The sequence below is a fragment of the Populus alba genome, chromosome 12 (assembly GCF_005239225.2).
Source record: "Populus alba chromosome 12, ASM523922v2, whole genome shotgun sequence".
Lineage (NCBI taxonomy): Eukaryota > Viridiplantae > Streptophyta > Magnoliopsida > Malpighiales > Salicaceae > Populus > Populus alba.
Window position 1 is genome coordinate 4,396,344 of NC_133295.1, and position 14,431 is coordinate 4,410,774.

Here is a 14,431-nt window from a genome sequence, read left to right on the forward strand (position 1 = left end):
CGTATGAGTCATGACCTAGAAGAAAAATGGGAGACCGGTCATGATATACTAACATATTCAGCTAGGGTAAAACTTTTGAGGAACATGATGGTTAGATAATAATTTGAGTGGTATTAAACTCAAAATTTCAAGGTTTCAAAGAAAGAGTAATCTAAAGGCTTACTTGGATCGAGAAAAAAAAATGGAGTTTATGTTTGATTGCCATAGGTATTGAAAAGAAAAAAAGGTTAAATTGCCTATGATTGAATTCACTAATTATACAATTAAGGTGGGATCAACTTGTTACAAGTAGAAGAAGTAATGAAGAAAGGCTAATAGAAACCTAGAAGGAGATGAAGGCAATTATGAGAAAAAGTTTTATACTTACTCACTAATACAGAGAGAGATATATAATAAATTACAAATCTTATCTTAGGGTTCTAAGAGTATGGATGAGTACTTTAAGGAGATGGAAGTAATTATGATTAAAGCTAATATTTCTAGGAATAGAGAAGCCATAATGGCTAGGTTTTTTAATGGATTAAACAAAGTTATTGCTAATGTGTTTAAATTGCAGCAATATGTGGAAATTAAGGATATAGTACACATGGCTGTAAAAGTGAAGAAACAATTAAGGAGAAATGGTAGTTTAAAACCTGGTGGATATTCCAAGCTTTCTTCAGGCTGGAAGTTAAATTTTAGGGAGAGAGAGAGTAATGCACAAGTGAAACCAATTACTGCACCTAAACTAGTTGAACCTTCAGTTATTAGGAAGTAAGTTATGGCTTTCTAGGAAAAAAAAGAAGAAAAACAATTTCTCAGTTAAATCATAAATGAAACGTGTTTTTTATATCAAAGGCTTGGGCATTATACACGTAAATGTCCCAATAAGAGAATTATGTTTATAAGAGATGATGATAAGGTGGAATCGACTAATAAGGATGATTTAGAGGAGATATCAAAACTTGATGACTGTAGAAATGTGGAGTATGTTGTGCAAGGAGAATCCTTGGTTATAAAAAGATCCTTGAGTGTTCAAGTTTGTAAAGAGAATGTAAAGTAATAAAGGGAGAATATATTTCATACTAGATGTTATATTGATAATAAGGTATATAATATGATAATTGATAATGATAGTTTTACCAATATTGTTAGCTCAATTTTGGTTAGAAAGTTGAATCTAATTACATTTAAGCATGCTAAGCCATATAAGCTTTAATGGTTAAATAAATATGGAGAAGTTAAGGTGACTAAGCAGATTTTGGTTTCATTTGTAGTAAGAAGATTTAAGGATAAGGTTGTAAGTGATGTTGTTCCTATGTATGCTACACACCTCTTATTGGGGAGACCTTGGCAGTATACTATGGAGAAAGATTTACACACTTGCTCCATTAACACCAATGCAAGTGTATGGGGATTAATTAAGGTTTAAGAAAATTAAGGAAGCTGAATAAATTTTTTTAAAAAAATATTGATGAGAATATTAGGCCAAGTGAAAATAATTTAAACCATGAGTGTGAAACAATTAAGGAGGAAGTTTCAGCAATTAGAAATAGGTTTAAAGATTTCAGCCAAAAAAAAAAAGCATGGGGAAGGTTGAGAGTAGAGAGAATAAAGTAAGGGTCAGAAAAGAAAAGTGTGTAGAAAAATAAGGAAAACACCTTAGTTTTTATGCAAAACAAAATGACCTTACTCATGCATATCATTCCAATATGTTTATGATTTTACTTTTTTTTTATTATAAAAAGGCATATTTTAATTCTAATTATTTGAATTCTTGTGTTCCTAGTGTTGCTAAGGTTCTCTTGTAAGAATTTGATGATATCTTTCTTGCAAAGATCCTTAGTAATATGCCATCAATTTGACAGATTGAGTATCAAATTGATTTCATGTCAGGAGCATCAATTTCAAATTATCCAACCTATAAAAGTAATCCTCAAGATAATAAGGAGTTTCAAAGGCAAGTAAAAGATTTGACGTTAAAAAGATACATTCAAGAAAGTATGAGTCCCTATGCAGTTCTAATGTTACTTATTCCTAAAAAAACAATACTTAGCATATGTGCGTTGATTATAGAGCCATTAACAACATTCTAGGAAAATATAGACATTTTATCCCTAAATTGTTTTGAAAAGTGGTTATCATCAAATTAGAATGAAAGAAGAAGATGAATGAAAGACAACATCCAAAATTAAATATAAATTGTATGAATGGTTATTGATGCCTTTTAGTTTGAGTAATGCCCCTAGTGCATTCATGAGGTTAATAAATCAAGTGTTAAGATCTTTCATTGGAAAATTTGTTATTGTTTATTTTGATGATATCTTGATTTATAAAAAATAATTAAATGAGTATATTAATCATTTAAGATAAGTTCTTGAAATACTTAGAAAGGAAAGATTATATGTTAATCTAATCTAAACAATTATGATTTTTGCATGAAAAAAATTATGTTCTTATGTTATGTTGTTAGTTTAAAAAAGATTGAGATGGATGAGGTAAAGATCAAGATCATTCAAGAATGGCCTACACCTAAGACGATAAGTGAGGTAAGAAGTTTTCATAGTTTGCTAATTCTAATAAAAGATTTATCAAAGTTTTTAGTGCTCTAACTACACCAATGACTTAAATTATAAAGAACATAGTTGGATTTAAATGGGATGATGATTAAGAAAATTTTGTTAACTTGTTAAAAGAAAGGATGATTTTGGCCTTATTATTTGATTTACCTCACTTTACAAAAAAAAAAAAGAGATTGAGTGTGATGTCTCGGGTATATATATTAGAGCATTTTTGCTACAAGAAAAACAACTCATTACCTATTTTAGTAAGAAGCTTAATGGAGCAACTCTTAATTATCCAACATATGATAAAGAGTTATATGCATTAGTGAGGACCTTGAAGATTTGCCAACATTATCTTTTCTTTAAGGAGTTTGTAATACATATAAACCGTTAATCTTTAAAACACTTGAGCCAAGGTAAGTTGAATAAGCAACATGCCAAGTGGATTGAATTCATTAAGATGTTCCTATATGTCATCAAGTACAAGCAAGGTATGAAAAATATTATTGCGGATACATTGTCTTGAAGGTATGTTCTTCTTAATACCTTAAACATTAGACTTTTAGGATTTGAACATGAGAAACAATTATAAATGATGATGACAACTTTGGTATGTAAGGACAATGTGAGCATTCGACCTTTGATAAGTATTAAGGAATGATGAATTTTTTTAAAGATAGGAGATTATGTGTGCCTAAATATTCGTTGTGTGAATTGCTTGTAAATGAAGCTTATTGAACGGTTTAATGAGACATTTTGGGGTAGTTAAGACTTTGGATATATATTAATAAGCATTTTTACTAGCCTAACATGAAAATGGGTGTTTGGAGAATATATGATAGATGTATAACATATAAACAAACCAAGTCGAAAAGCATGCCTCATAGTTTGTATACTCCTTTACAAGATATAAGGAACCTTGAGTTGATAAATTTATAGATTTTGTTTTAAGGTTATTTAGGTCTAAAAATGGTAAAGATTCAATATTTATTGTTGCAGATATGTTTTCTAAGATGATGCATTTCATATTGTATCATAAAATTGATAATGCATAAGATGATGCATTTCATATTATGTCATAAAACTGATGATACAACAAATATAACATATTTTTTCTTTAGGGAAATAATTCAGTTGCATGGTGTTCTAAGAAGCATTGTATCTAATAGAGATGTTAAATTTCTAAGCTACTTTTGGAAAGTTTTGTGGGGGTAAGTGAGGAACTAAATTGTTATTTTCTATTAGTCATTCATAGACAGATAGGCAAACAAAGGTGGTAGATAAAACTTTAACTCAATTGTTGAGAACTATTATCCAAAATAAGCTTAAAAATTAAGAAAATTATTTGTCATTCATTAAGTTTGCATATAATAGAAGTGTGTATTCTACAATAAAGTTTTCTTTTTTAAAAAAAAATTATGTATAGTTCTAATCCCCTAACTCCATTGGATTTATTGTCTTTACCTGTTGATGAAAACGTTAGTTTTGATGGAAATAGAAAAGCACTGGTTGTCAAAGATTTACATACCAAAGTACGACAACATATTGGAAAGATGAATGAGGAATATACAATTAAAGCCAATAAAGGAAAGAAAAGGATGATATTTGAACTAGGAGACTGGGTTTAGATGATTATGAAGGAAAAGGGATTTCTTGCTTAAAGGAGATCTAAGTTGATGCCAAAAGGAGATGGACCATTTCAAATCATTGAGAAGATTAATGGTAATGCCTTTAAAGTGGAATTACCAAGTGAATATTTAGTTAGTACTACATTTAATGTATATGACCTTTCTTTATTTGATGTGGGTGATGATTTGATTAAGAATCACTTCAAGGAGATAGGGAATGATGTGATCCTAGCGTTAATACCAAGAGATCTATTAGAGACTCTAATAGGTCCAATTACAAGATTTATAGCAAAAAAGTTCAACGATGCAATTAATGGACTTCTTTAGGATACATGGGTTAATGTGGACTTTGAGAAGATATCAAAGAATGAAGAAAAAGCCTTGATTAATTTGATTCATGTTCAAGAAGAATTTGTAGGAGAGCATCCAAACATTAAAAAAAAATTGGAATAAGAATATTCAAATCTGCCAATTTTGACCTTTCTTTAATGTTTTGGCCATAACTGGAGCTACAAAATAAATTTTGATGGGATTCTAGTTGAATTGGAAAGTAAACACCAATATATTTCTAGTGTTATACAGTAAACCTTCTAATTCATCAACATAAGGGAGAACCATTTATTTGAAGTTAGGCTACAATTCTACTAGTAGATTATAAAATTCAACTTTGATCTTATTTTAATTAGTTGATCTATTATTTATTTATCTTTTAGTTTATTTTAGGGCTTGTAACATTTAAATGTTTATTTGGGTTATGTTTTATTTTATTAATTTAGGCTTTTAATATGTTAAGACGTATTTATCAAATTTGGGTCTAATAAGTCAAATTAGGGTTAGCTTTCTGCTATATAAACCAATTGTTAACATTATTCTAGGGTTTATCTAAAGTTGTTGCATATTTTATTCTTTGTTTCTCTTGTGTGATTAAGTGATTCTCATACTAAATGCTTGATTGAACTTGCAAACTCTTTGAAGAATTGACCAACTTCATTGTGATTTATACTTCTTATTATAGGCATAGGGTAAGGGTGATCAATTGCAAATAACTTTTGTTCTCCAAGGTACTATTCTTGTTGGTTCAAGTTGCAAACTTTTTTTCAAACCTCCAATTAGAAATCTAAGGAACAATTTTGCATCAACCAGTCTATTTCTCTCTTTCACCATTTTGAAGTGAATATGTCTCATCTCTCAAGTTTAGTGATTAAAATGTGAAAATATTAAGTCTTTAACCAAAAAGTAATTGTTCCTATTGTATAGTTTTACACTACATGCCCACTTTTCAATTCAACTGTTGGATCAAGCTAAAATTTTACCAAACATTTCCAGAGGTTCTTTCTTATATAATGTTAAAATTTCAGATCAATCAAACATTGAAAAGGACTTGCGATAAGGTCTAGAAGCTATTATGTGAGATTTATTTTAGTTTCCTAGTTGCTTTAGAATTTTTTTTCTATTTTATTTATAACTTTTTATTATTATTTTCAGAATTGTTTAGGATGTTTTTCACCTATTATAAATAGGGTTATTTAGATTCTACTTATGTTTTTAGCTTGTTAGCCATAATGTTTTGAATAAACTTGTATTTTGCATAATGCAACATTTTTTTTTTATTAAACCAAAAACAATCAAACTTCTCAAAGTATAACTAACTTTGTGTGTATTTTTCCTTATACTTCACATTCGTGAATTGATATTCGTAAGGTGAGGGTTCTTATTTCAATAATACTGGTCTTTCGGGATAGGTTTTTATTATATCATACTCTTATGAAACCTGATTCTTAGACTTTCCAAAATTTGTAATTACATGGTTTGTATCATCTCAGTATTATGTATTAATATAATATACAATATATTATGAGTTAGATAGTTGATTTTTTTTTTTTTTTAATGAAATAAGTTATTTAACAAATAATTAGAACATAATTCAACATTATATAAAAACAAGTTCTAAACATAAAAAGATCTTTGAATAATTCATATATTAGTTCTATTAATCACTAAATATCTATTACTAGTAATGTTTAATGACATAATTTTAATATTTTATATATTATCAAAATCTTGAATACAACTTAAAAAATAAGATTATTAATATGAAATGTTTTGCATTAATTTATTATAATGTGTTTTTGTGAAGGGCTACAAAAACTTCGAACAAATAATTTAAGAAAAACTTTAAAAATCTTAGTACTTGGGGGCACGTGATGAGTGAAGAAATTCCTCCATCCAAATCAATCCGCAGGAGATGGTCATAGATATACTAAGTTGAATGCATATGCATAAAAATCTCTTCGTTGTCATCCCGACATTATTTGAAAATAGAAAAAGGGCAAAATTACAAGTTTGAATCCGAGATGTGTTCTCTAAAACATGAGGTAAATAACATGAAAGGCAAAATTACTGTGATTATTACACTGCAATGACTAATAACTTTTAACTTTTAGCCTATCATGTCAAATAAACATGAACATAGTTAAAATCCAGCCTAGTTGATAGGTTGACTCAGCTAATCCAAGACTGAAATTAGGCTAAGTTTAAAAAAAAAAAAAAAAAAAAGTTTAAAACTTGGTTAATTTAGTAAGATTTTGTTGCAACTTTTAATCACATTTTTTTTACCAAAACGATGTTATTTTGATTTATTAAAAACATTGGGGTTGACCCGGGTGACCCAATGACCCGATCAAAATCTGGTAACGGACAAAATCTGTGACCCGAATATTAAATCGAGTCAATCACCAGATCAAGTTTTAAAACTCTACAGATAAGCTGCATTAACTTATTTTTTTCATTCAATTAATTTTATATGATAAACTAGAAATGTTTTCAATCTTTATTTTAAATATTTTATTGCATTGAAAAAACAATAATGTTCATATATTTTTTAAATATAATTATTGAATTTTGATCTGATTTGTAAGAAACGAAGCTCGGGCCTAGTCCACTCTACATGACGGTGGGATGTAAAAGGGCTTAGAAGTTGAGAGATATTGATGCGAGTTGGGCTTGGAAGTGGGCTTCAACTACATATCCTGACTAACATATAAATGATCATATGCTATTTTATATCTTGATGTGTGAATTATTGGTGAAGTACAATGGAGTCTTGGTTAGTAACATACAACAAAAGAGAAAAGTGATGTAGACATGTGATCACCGATTTGCAGTACAAGTTTCAATAGAATAATGTTTTTCTCTTTTAAAAAAAGGTTTCAATAGGATAATAATAATAATAATAATAAAGAGAGTAGTGGATAGTTGTAATCTTGGACCACTTCCACCTTCCAAAGTACAGTTAACGAACTATTGGTGGGCAATGTAATTATTGTTATTTTTTAAAGTATATTTTATATTAAAATATATGTTTTAAAATAATATTTTTTTATTTTTAAAAAAATTATTTTTAAAATCAGCATATTAAAATGATCCAAAACATTAAAAAAAAATTACCAAAAAAACAAGTTTTTTAAAAACCCAAGTACAATCACATTTCCAAACGCTCTAAACCTTGGTGTTTGGAAAAAAATTTATTTATTTATTGCCAACCCCTCTTCATGCAAACCAAAGGCCAAAACTATTTACATATATTATTTTTTTAATATATTTTACACTTATCAAACAAAGTTAATTATGATAGTATTAGAAAAAAAAATACACAATTATTCCAGATATATATTAAAATTTATAAATGCAGCAAATTATTTAGATATGTATAAATTCACGAATAGATTTTATTGGATTGGATGATACCACCACCACCTCCATAAATCAGATATTTTTTGTTTGCCACCATCTCTGTTTTTTGCGAAGGAAAAAAAAAAAATCCTTACATGCCTGCATTCATTTTGATAATTAGAGGCAGAGCTCCATTTAAGGGGAATACAATTATCATTCCTACTTTTTATGTGTGGTGGTAAGCACGTATTGCTGATGATTTTAAGAAATTGACAGAAGAATAAGTGTGTGGGATCCGAATAGTTATTACAGTGATATGTGTTTTTTATTTAAAAATATATTAAATTTTTTTTACTTTTAATATTAGTATATTAAAATTACCAAAAAGCACTTGAAAAAATATCCATTAAATTCTTTTAAAAATATATATTTTTTTAAAAAAAATGCATCTAAATACAATTGAAAATGCAATACCATAAATATTCATTAAATGTGATTCATAGCTAACCTAACAAGTGGAGTTGATGGACTTAGCACTTGTTTGTTATTGTAGTAGCGGTTATTTTTTAAAGTGTTTTTTGTTTGGAAATGTATCAAAATAATATTTTTTTTATTTAATTTTTAAAATTTATTTTTGATATCAGTACATCAAAATAATTTTAAAAACAAAAAAATTAATTTAAAAAAATAAAAAATTTTAAAAAATTTTCAAAAATACTTTTAAAATAAAAAAACAAACATGCTTTTATTCTTAAAATCTAGATGAGTATATGATATCCCACTCCTTATAATATATGAAAAAAGATCTCATTCTAGTTGATAGTAAGAAGGTAAACGAATTTGAATTTAAATCTAAAATATCAAAGCAAAATCATGTACCTTTTGAACCAACACATAAAATATTCAATATTAAAATCTCACATGCATTATAAAAACTTGGGAGAAAGCTGAATTCTTGTCGTGGAGGAGATTCTCAAGAACACACACATATAAATATAAATATAAATATAAACATAAATATAAATACAAACCATCAATCATCGAGAGAAAATAAACTAGCTTTGACATTATTTATTGTGACAGGTGGCAAAGGAATACAAAATTCTTATATATAGCATGTAGAACGTGGGGTTTTGCTTGGCGCTCCATGATCCTCGCAATATCAGCGAAAAATACAAGCCCTAGGCGGCCATTCTTGAAATGCGACCGTAGATCTTTTTTTAAAAAAAATCAAAAGTAGGTACAATTTTTCTCAGCCTCTATTGTTTTTAATGGACAGTAGCGTTTGGCTTGCTTTTTTATCGTGGCATCCACATGCACTCTTGTCTGAATATAAATGTGAATTTAAATTTCTTTATTTTTTTAAAAAAATTATAATTAAAGTTAGTGCCCACGCTACAGAATCTTGTGCCATTTTCAACTTGATTGATTAAGACTGGAAGATTAAAAAATAAAAATAGAAGATGGAGATATAAAATCAGGACCACATGACCAGAAAAAAAAAAACTATATAATTTAAAGAAAAAACACAAAGCGCCACAATTAATTACAAGGAAAGGGAGTTGAATGAGAGAGGGGGTGCTCCTGGTGAAAGGGAATTCTAAATGAGTGGTGGCGGAGTCGAGTGCGCAAATGAGTTGTCACTTTACATGCCCGATGATTTTTGAAGATGAAAATGAAAACGATGTGCCGAAATAAGAGTGGAGAGTCGTATTTAATTGATTTAATACAAAAAAATAAAAAATAAAAATCAATGATGGTTACTTCTATTGACAGTATGGAAACACGGGTTTTTAAAAAATTTAATTTTTTTTTTGGTTAAAAATTAATTTTTTTTATATGTTTTGGATTGTTTTTATATACGCTGATCTTAAAAATAATTTTTTTAAAAAAAAAAAATATATCATTTTAATACATTTCAAAATAAAATACACTTTAAAAAACAATTGTATTCACATTCTCAACCATGGTATTAAAATAAACACAATTCATAACCTTCACCTCTTTTCTTTTACTGGAGCGTATTCATCAAGAAAGATCATTATCATATATGCATATAAGAATAAAAATTAATAAATTTATAAAATAATATATTTAAAAAAAAATACATGGGTCCACTTGATATATCAATTATTGTAAGTCAAAGTTCTATTTATAAATTACTCAAATTAAATACGACTTTAATGTTATTTGTTTGTGTTTTTTAAAGTGATGACTTCTTGAGCTTCATCTCTAACTTTTTATAGTGAATTAGCAAGCTATGGTTTAGTATTTTCATATTATAAGAGAAAATTATGTGACTGATTGACGGTTTGAAAGTATATTTGTGCGAGACAAGATCCGACACAAAACTATTATTTTTAACTTTTTTTTCTTTGTTATTTTCAATGACATTCTTAATAATTTAATGTCATTTAACAACTCCAAAATTGCCTTGTTCAAAAAATACTCAATAATTATTGTATCATGATTTTTAAAAATGAAAATGAAAACGATGTGCCAAAATAAGAGTCGAGAGTCATATTTAATTGATTTAATACAAAAAATAAAAATCAATGATGGTTACTTCTCTAAGTTAGAGAGTGTTTGGAAACACGGGTCTCTAAAAAAATTAATTTTTTTTGTTAAAAATTATTATTTTTTTGTATGTTTTGCATTGTTTTAATGTACTGATATCAAAAATAATTTTTTAAAAATAAAAAAATATATCATTTTAATACATTTCAGAATGAAAAGCACTTTAAAAAAGTAATTGTAACTATATTCTCAAACATACCCTTAGAATAAACACAATTCTTAACCCCCACCTCTTTTCTTTTCTCAGAGAGTATTCATTAAGAAAGATCATTATAATATATATGTATAAGAATAAAAGTAGTAAATTAATAATTTGTTAAATTTATAAAATAATATATTTTAAAAAATACATGGGGTCCACTTGATATATCAATTAATAATCTCATTGGAAGTCAAAGTTCTATTTATAAATTGCTCAAATTTCTTAAAAAAATGCGACTCTAATGTTATTTGTTTTCTTTTAAAATTGATATTTTTTTGGATCGGATCATCTCTAACTTTTTATAATAAATTAAAAAGCTATGGTGCAATGTTTTTATATTGTAAGAGAAAATTATGTAACGTGATTGTTGGTTTGAAGCATCTTTGTGCAAGACAAGTTCCGACACAAAACTATCATGTTCACCTTCTCTTTCCTTGTTACTTCCAATGAAATTATCAATAATTTTCTTGTTATTTAACAATTCTGGAAGTTGCCTTTTTTTTTTTCACGGGTAGTTTAAAAGGTACTCAACAATCATTGAATCGTAATACTTCAACTCTTTAATTAAAAAAAGCAATTTTCAAACGCACACATCACCTGAGTATTGATATAAATTCTCTAAAGCCATGTTATCTATAAATCTAATTTTGTAATTTCAAACACAATTTATAATTATACTTGCTTGAACATTTATTGTCTAAGCCAATATTGCAAGATTTGTTGCATCTAAAACATTTTGTTTTTTGGATCCGAGATCCTAATTTCATAACTCTCTAAACAATTTTAATAAAATTAAAAATGACAATGAATCTTGAAAGCTCGTATGATCCATTAATCACAAGGAAGAATCTTTCATGTTATATATTTGATGGGGGAAAAAAAACCAATTCAATATTTTTCAAATCTTTAATGGCTTTTGGATGAGCGGGACAATTATCAACAAACAAGAAAACTTTTTTATCGTATATTTTTCTATCAAGTTTTTAGATATATTATTCGAATAAAATCCCAATTATTCATGCTCATTTATTGATATAATACTCATAGTTTATAGTGATTAAGTTAACTTTCTCGAAATACTGTTTTTTTAGCATCCTTGCAATAAATCATAAATGGATTTTCTAAAAATTATAAATTTTTTATATATAAATGATAGAAAATTGGAACTAATGGAAAAAAAAAAAACAATTTTCTTAGGCTATGGATATATGATAAAAGATTATAAATTTTTATAACTTATTCCCAATGAATCAAAGTTTGTTAGTAAAAGCATTACCTTTAATGAGATTAAATGCTGAATTTGAAGAATTTAGTTGGTGTGGATTCTGTTTTAAAAGAAAATTAACTTAGTGTGTGTGTGTGTGTGTGTGTGTGTGTATAGTTGACCGACAGGGCCAGAGGAAGGTGGGCGTGACATCAATAAATCTACAGTATTCTTGACTGCATATTTTCCATTTGCACTATTCTTCCTTTAATTTTCAATTAATTTTTGTTAAACTTGGCTTTGAATTAGAATTTCATACAGAGCTAGCAAGCCGCATGTTTTCATACCTAAAATAGACAGGGTAGATATGATTAATGACTATAAATAGAATCTAGAGGTAAGCATGTGTATGAGGAAGAGAAGACAAAAATGAATTGGTCCATTGATATTCATAAATGAACCTGTAAATAATGTCAGGAAATTATTTTTCTCGAAGTTCAAACGTCTTCTGTCCTGACCGAAAGATCCAGAAAAGTTGTCCTTTTTATGGAATATTTTATTTGGCTACATCTCTGAAATGATGTTTACAAATATTTTAATCAATCAATTCTTTCAAAAAAAACATTTTTCTTAAACAAGTTGGAAAGTCAATTCCATCGTTTCAAAATATTTATCCAAGTATAATACCTCTAATTATAATTTATTCATGTGATTCTTATCCAAATAGACGTAGTATGCTGTATATATTATTAAAAAAATATATATTAAATTAACAAAAAAATATCAAGATTATAAAAATTACTTAATAGTTTTATTAAATCTGATCCAAGAAGTTAATTTTCAAAGTTTTTTATTATGATTTTTATTTAATCTATATTTAAAATTAAATAATATAGAAATTATCTTGATGTGATTAAGTTTTCTTAAACAAGTTGGAAAGTCAATTTGATAGTTTCAAACTATATATACAAGTATACCTCTAATTATACTTTATTCATGTGATTTTTATCCAAGTAGACATATGCTGTATATATTATTTAAAAAAATATTAAACTAACAAAAAAATTATCTAAGTTATAAGAAATTACTTGATATTTTAATTAAATCTGATCCAATGAGTTAATTTTAAAGATTTTTTATTCTAATTTATATTTAAAATTAAACTATATAAAAGTTAGCTAGATGTGATTAAATAGACTTGAATAGTCCAAAAGACATTTGATCGACCAATAAAAAAATTCATAAAGATGAAAATAAATTAAAAAAAAATTGATATAAAAACTCACTATCCAACTTCTTGCCTAACTTGAAGTTAAAATAAAACTATGTGAGAGTTGTCTTGATATAATTCAATCAACTTAAACGATTCCAAGATATTTTGACCGATGAATAAAAAAATCTAATGATGTAATTGAGAAAAATAATAATGAAATTGACATAAAAAATCTATTGACTAAACTTCTTTTCTTATCTCGGGTTTAAAACTAAATGTTTTTTTTTTTTTTGCTATAGTTGCCTCTTATTTAGTAAGTTGGGATTTTAACCCAAATTATTGGATTTTTTTATAAAAAAAACCATGCTAATAACACTTAAATATTTTACTAGAAAAATAGTACCACATCTAATAATGTAGTGAGGACACCATCCCAGTAAATTACTAAACGGAACATTTGAGGTTGAGAGGAAAGAGATTAATAAGTGTTTAAATTAAAATACGCTAACAAAAGTCAAAGAAATATATGTTTTTAAACTCGAAAGATTAAGTTACAATTGTATGTATTCTAAACTTAAGGACTGAAGAGTAATTTGTTCTTATTAATTTCAGGATAAAGAGCATGATGGCTTCAATTTTTTCTTAAGTCAATGATAAACTTTTCTTTTAATTAAGATTGTTATTGCATTTAATTATTAGTTATAATTAAGCTCTTCGTTTTTTCTCCATAATGTTTCCTGATAAAATTCCATGACTGGGGTAGGTGGGAAATCAACATACGACTAACTTTATTTATTTGTTGGAAGTATTTTAAATATTAGTTTTGATATAATTGAGATCAAGTTTCCTACAAATACATGCAGCATAAATTTATTTATTTTTAATTGAACATATAATCCAATCATTCTTCTCCCAGGAAGCTAAAACAAGCTGGGGATAATAATTGATTTTTTTTTTTATTTTCTCTTTCTGTTCCGTGCATATAAATTTAAAATATTTTAATTACATATTAAATGATGCGAAAGTGGAGACATCAATTATAAACTCTAGATCTTCTCTGGTCAATTAAAATTTGTTTTGATGGGTCTTTTTAAGTATTTATTTATTATTATTTTTTTATTTATATATATCCCACTGAACATCCTGCAAACCCAGTAAGCATGTGGGTGACAGGGGTACACAGTGAGGTTTGAACCCTGGTGCAGAGAAAGAGAACAAATCCCTTTCACCGATAAGCCAAGACCTAAAGTGCATTTATTATTATTATTATTATTATTATTATTATTAGCATGGGTGTTTGTGCTAACTTGCATGTAATACACCTCGACTAATTCCATGAGCCTTAAAGTTAACGACTATGTAAGTCTTCTGTGATTTTGAGATTTGTGAGAC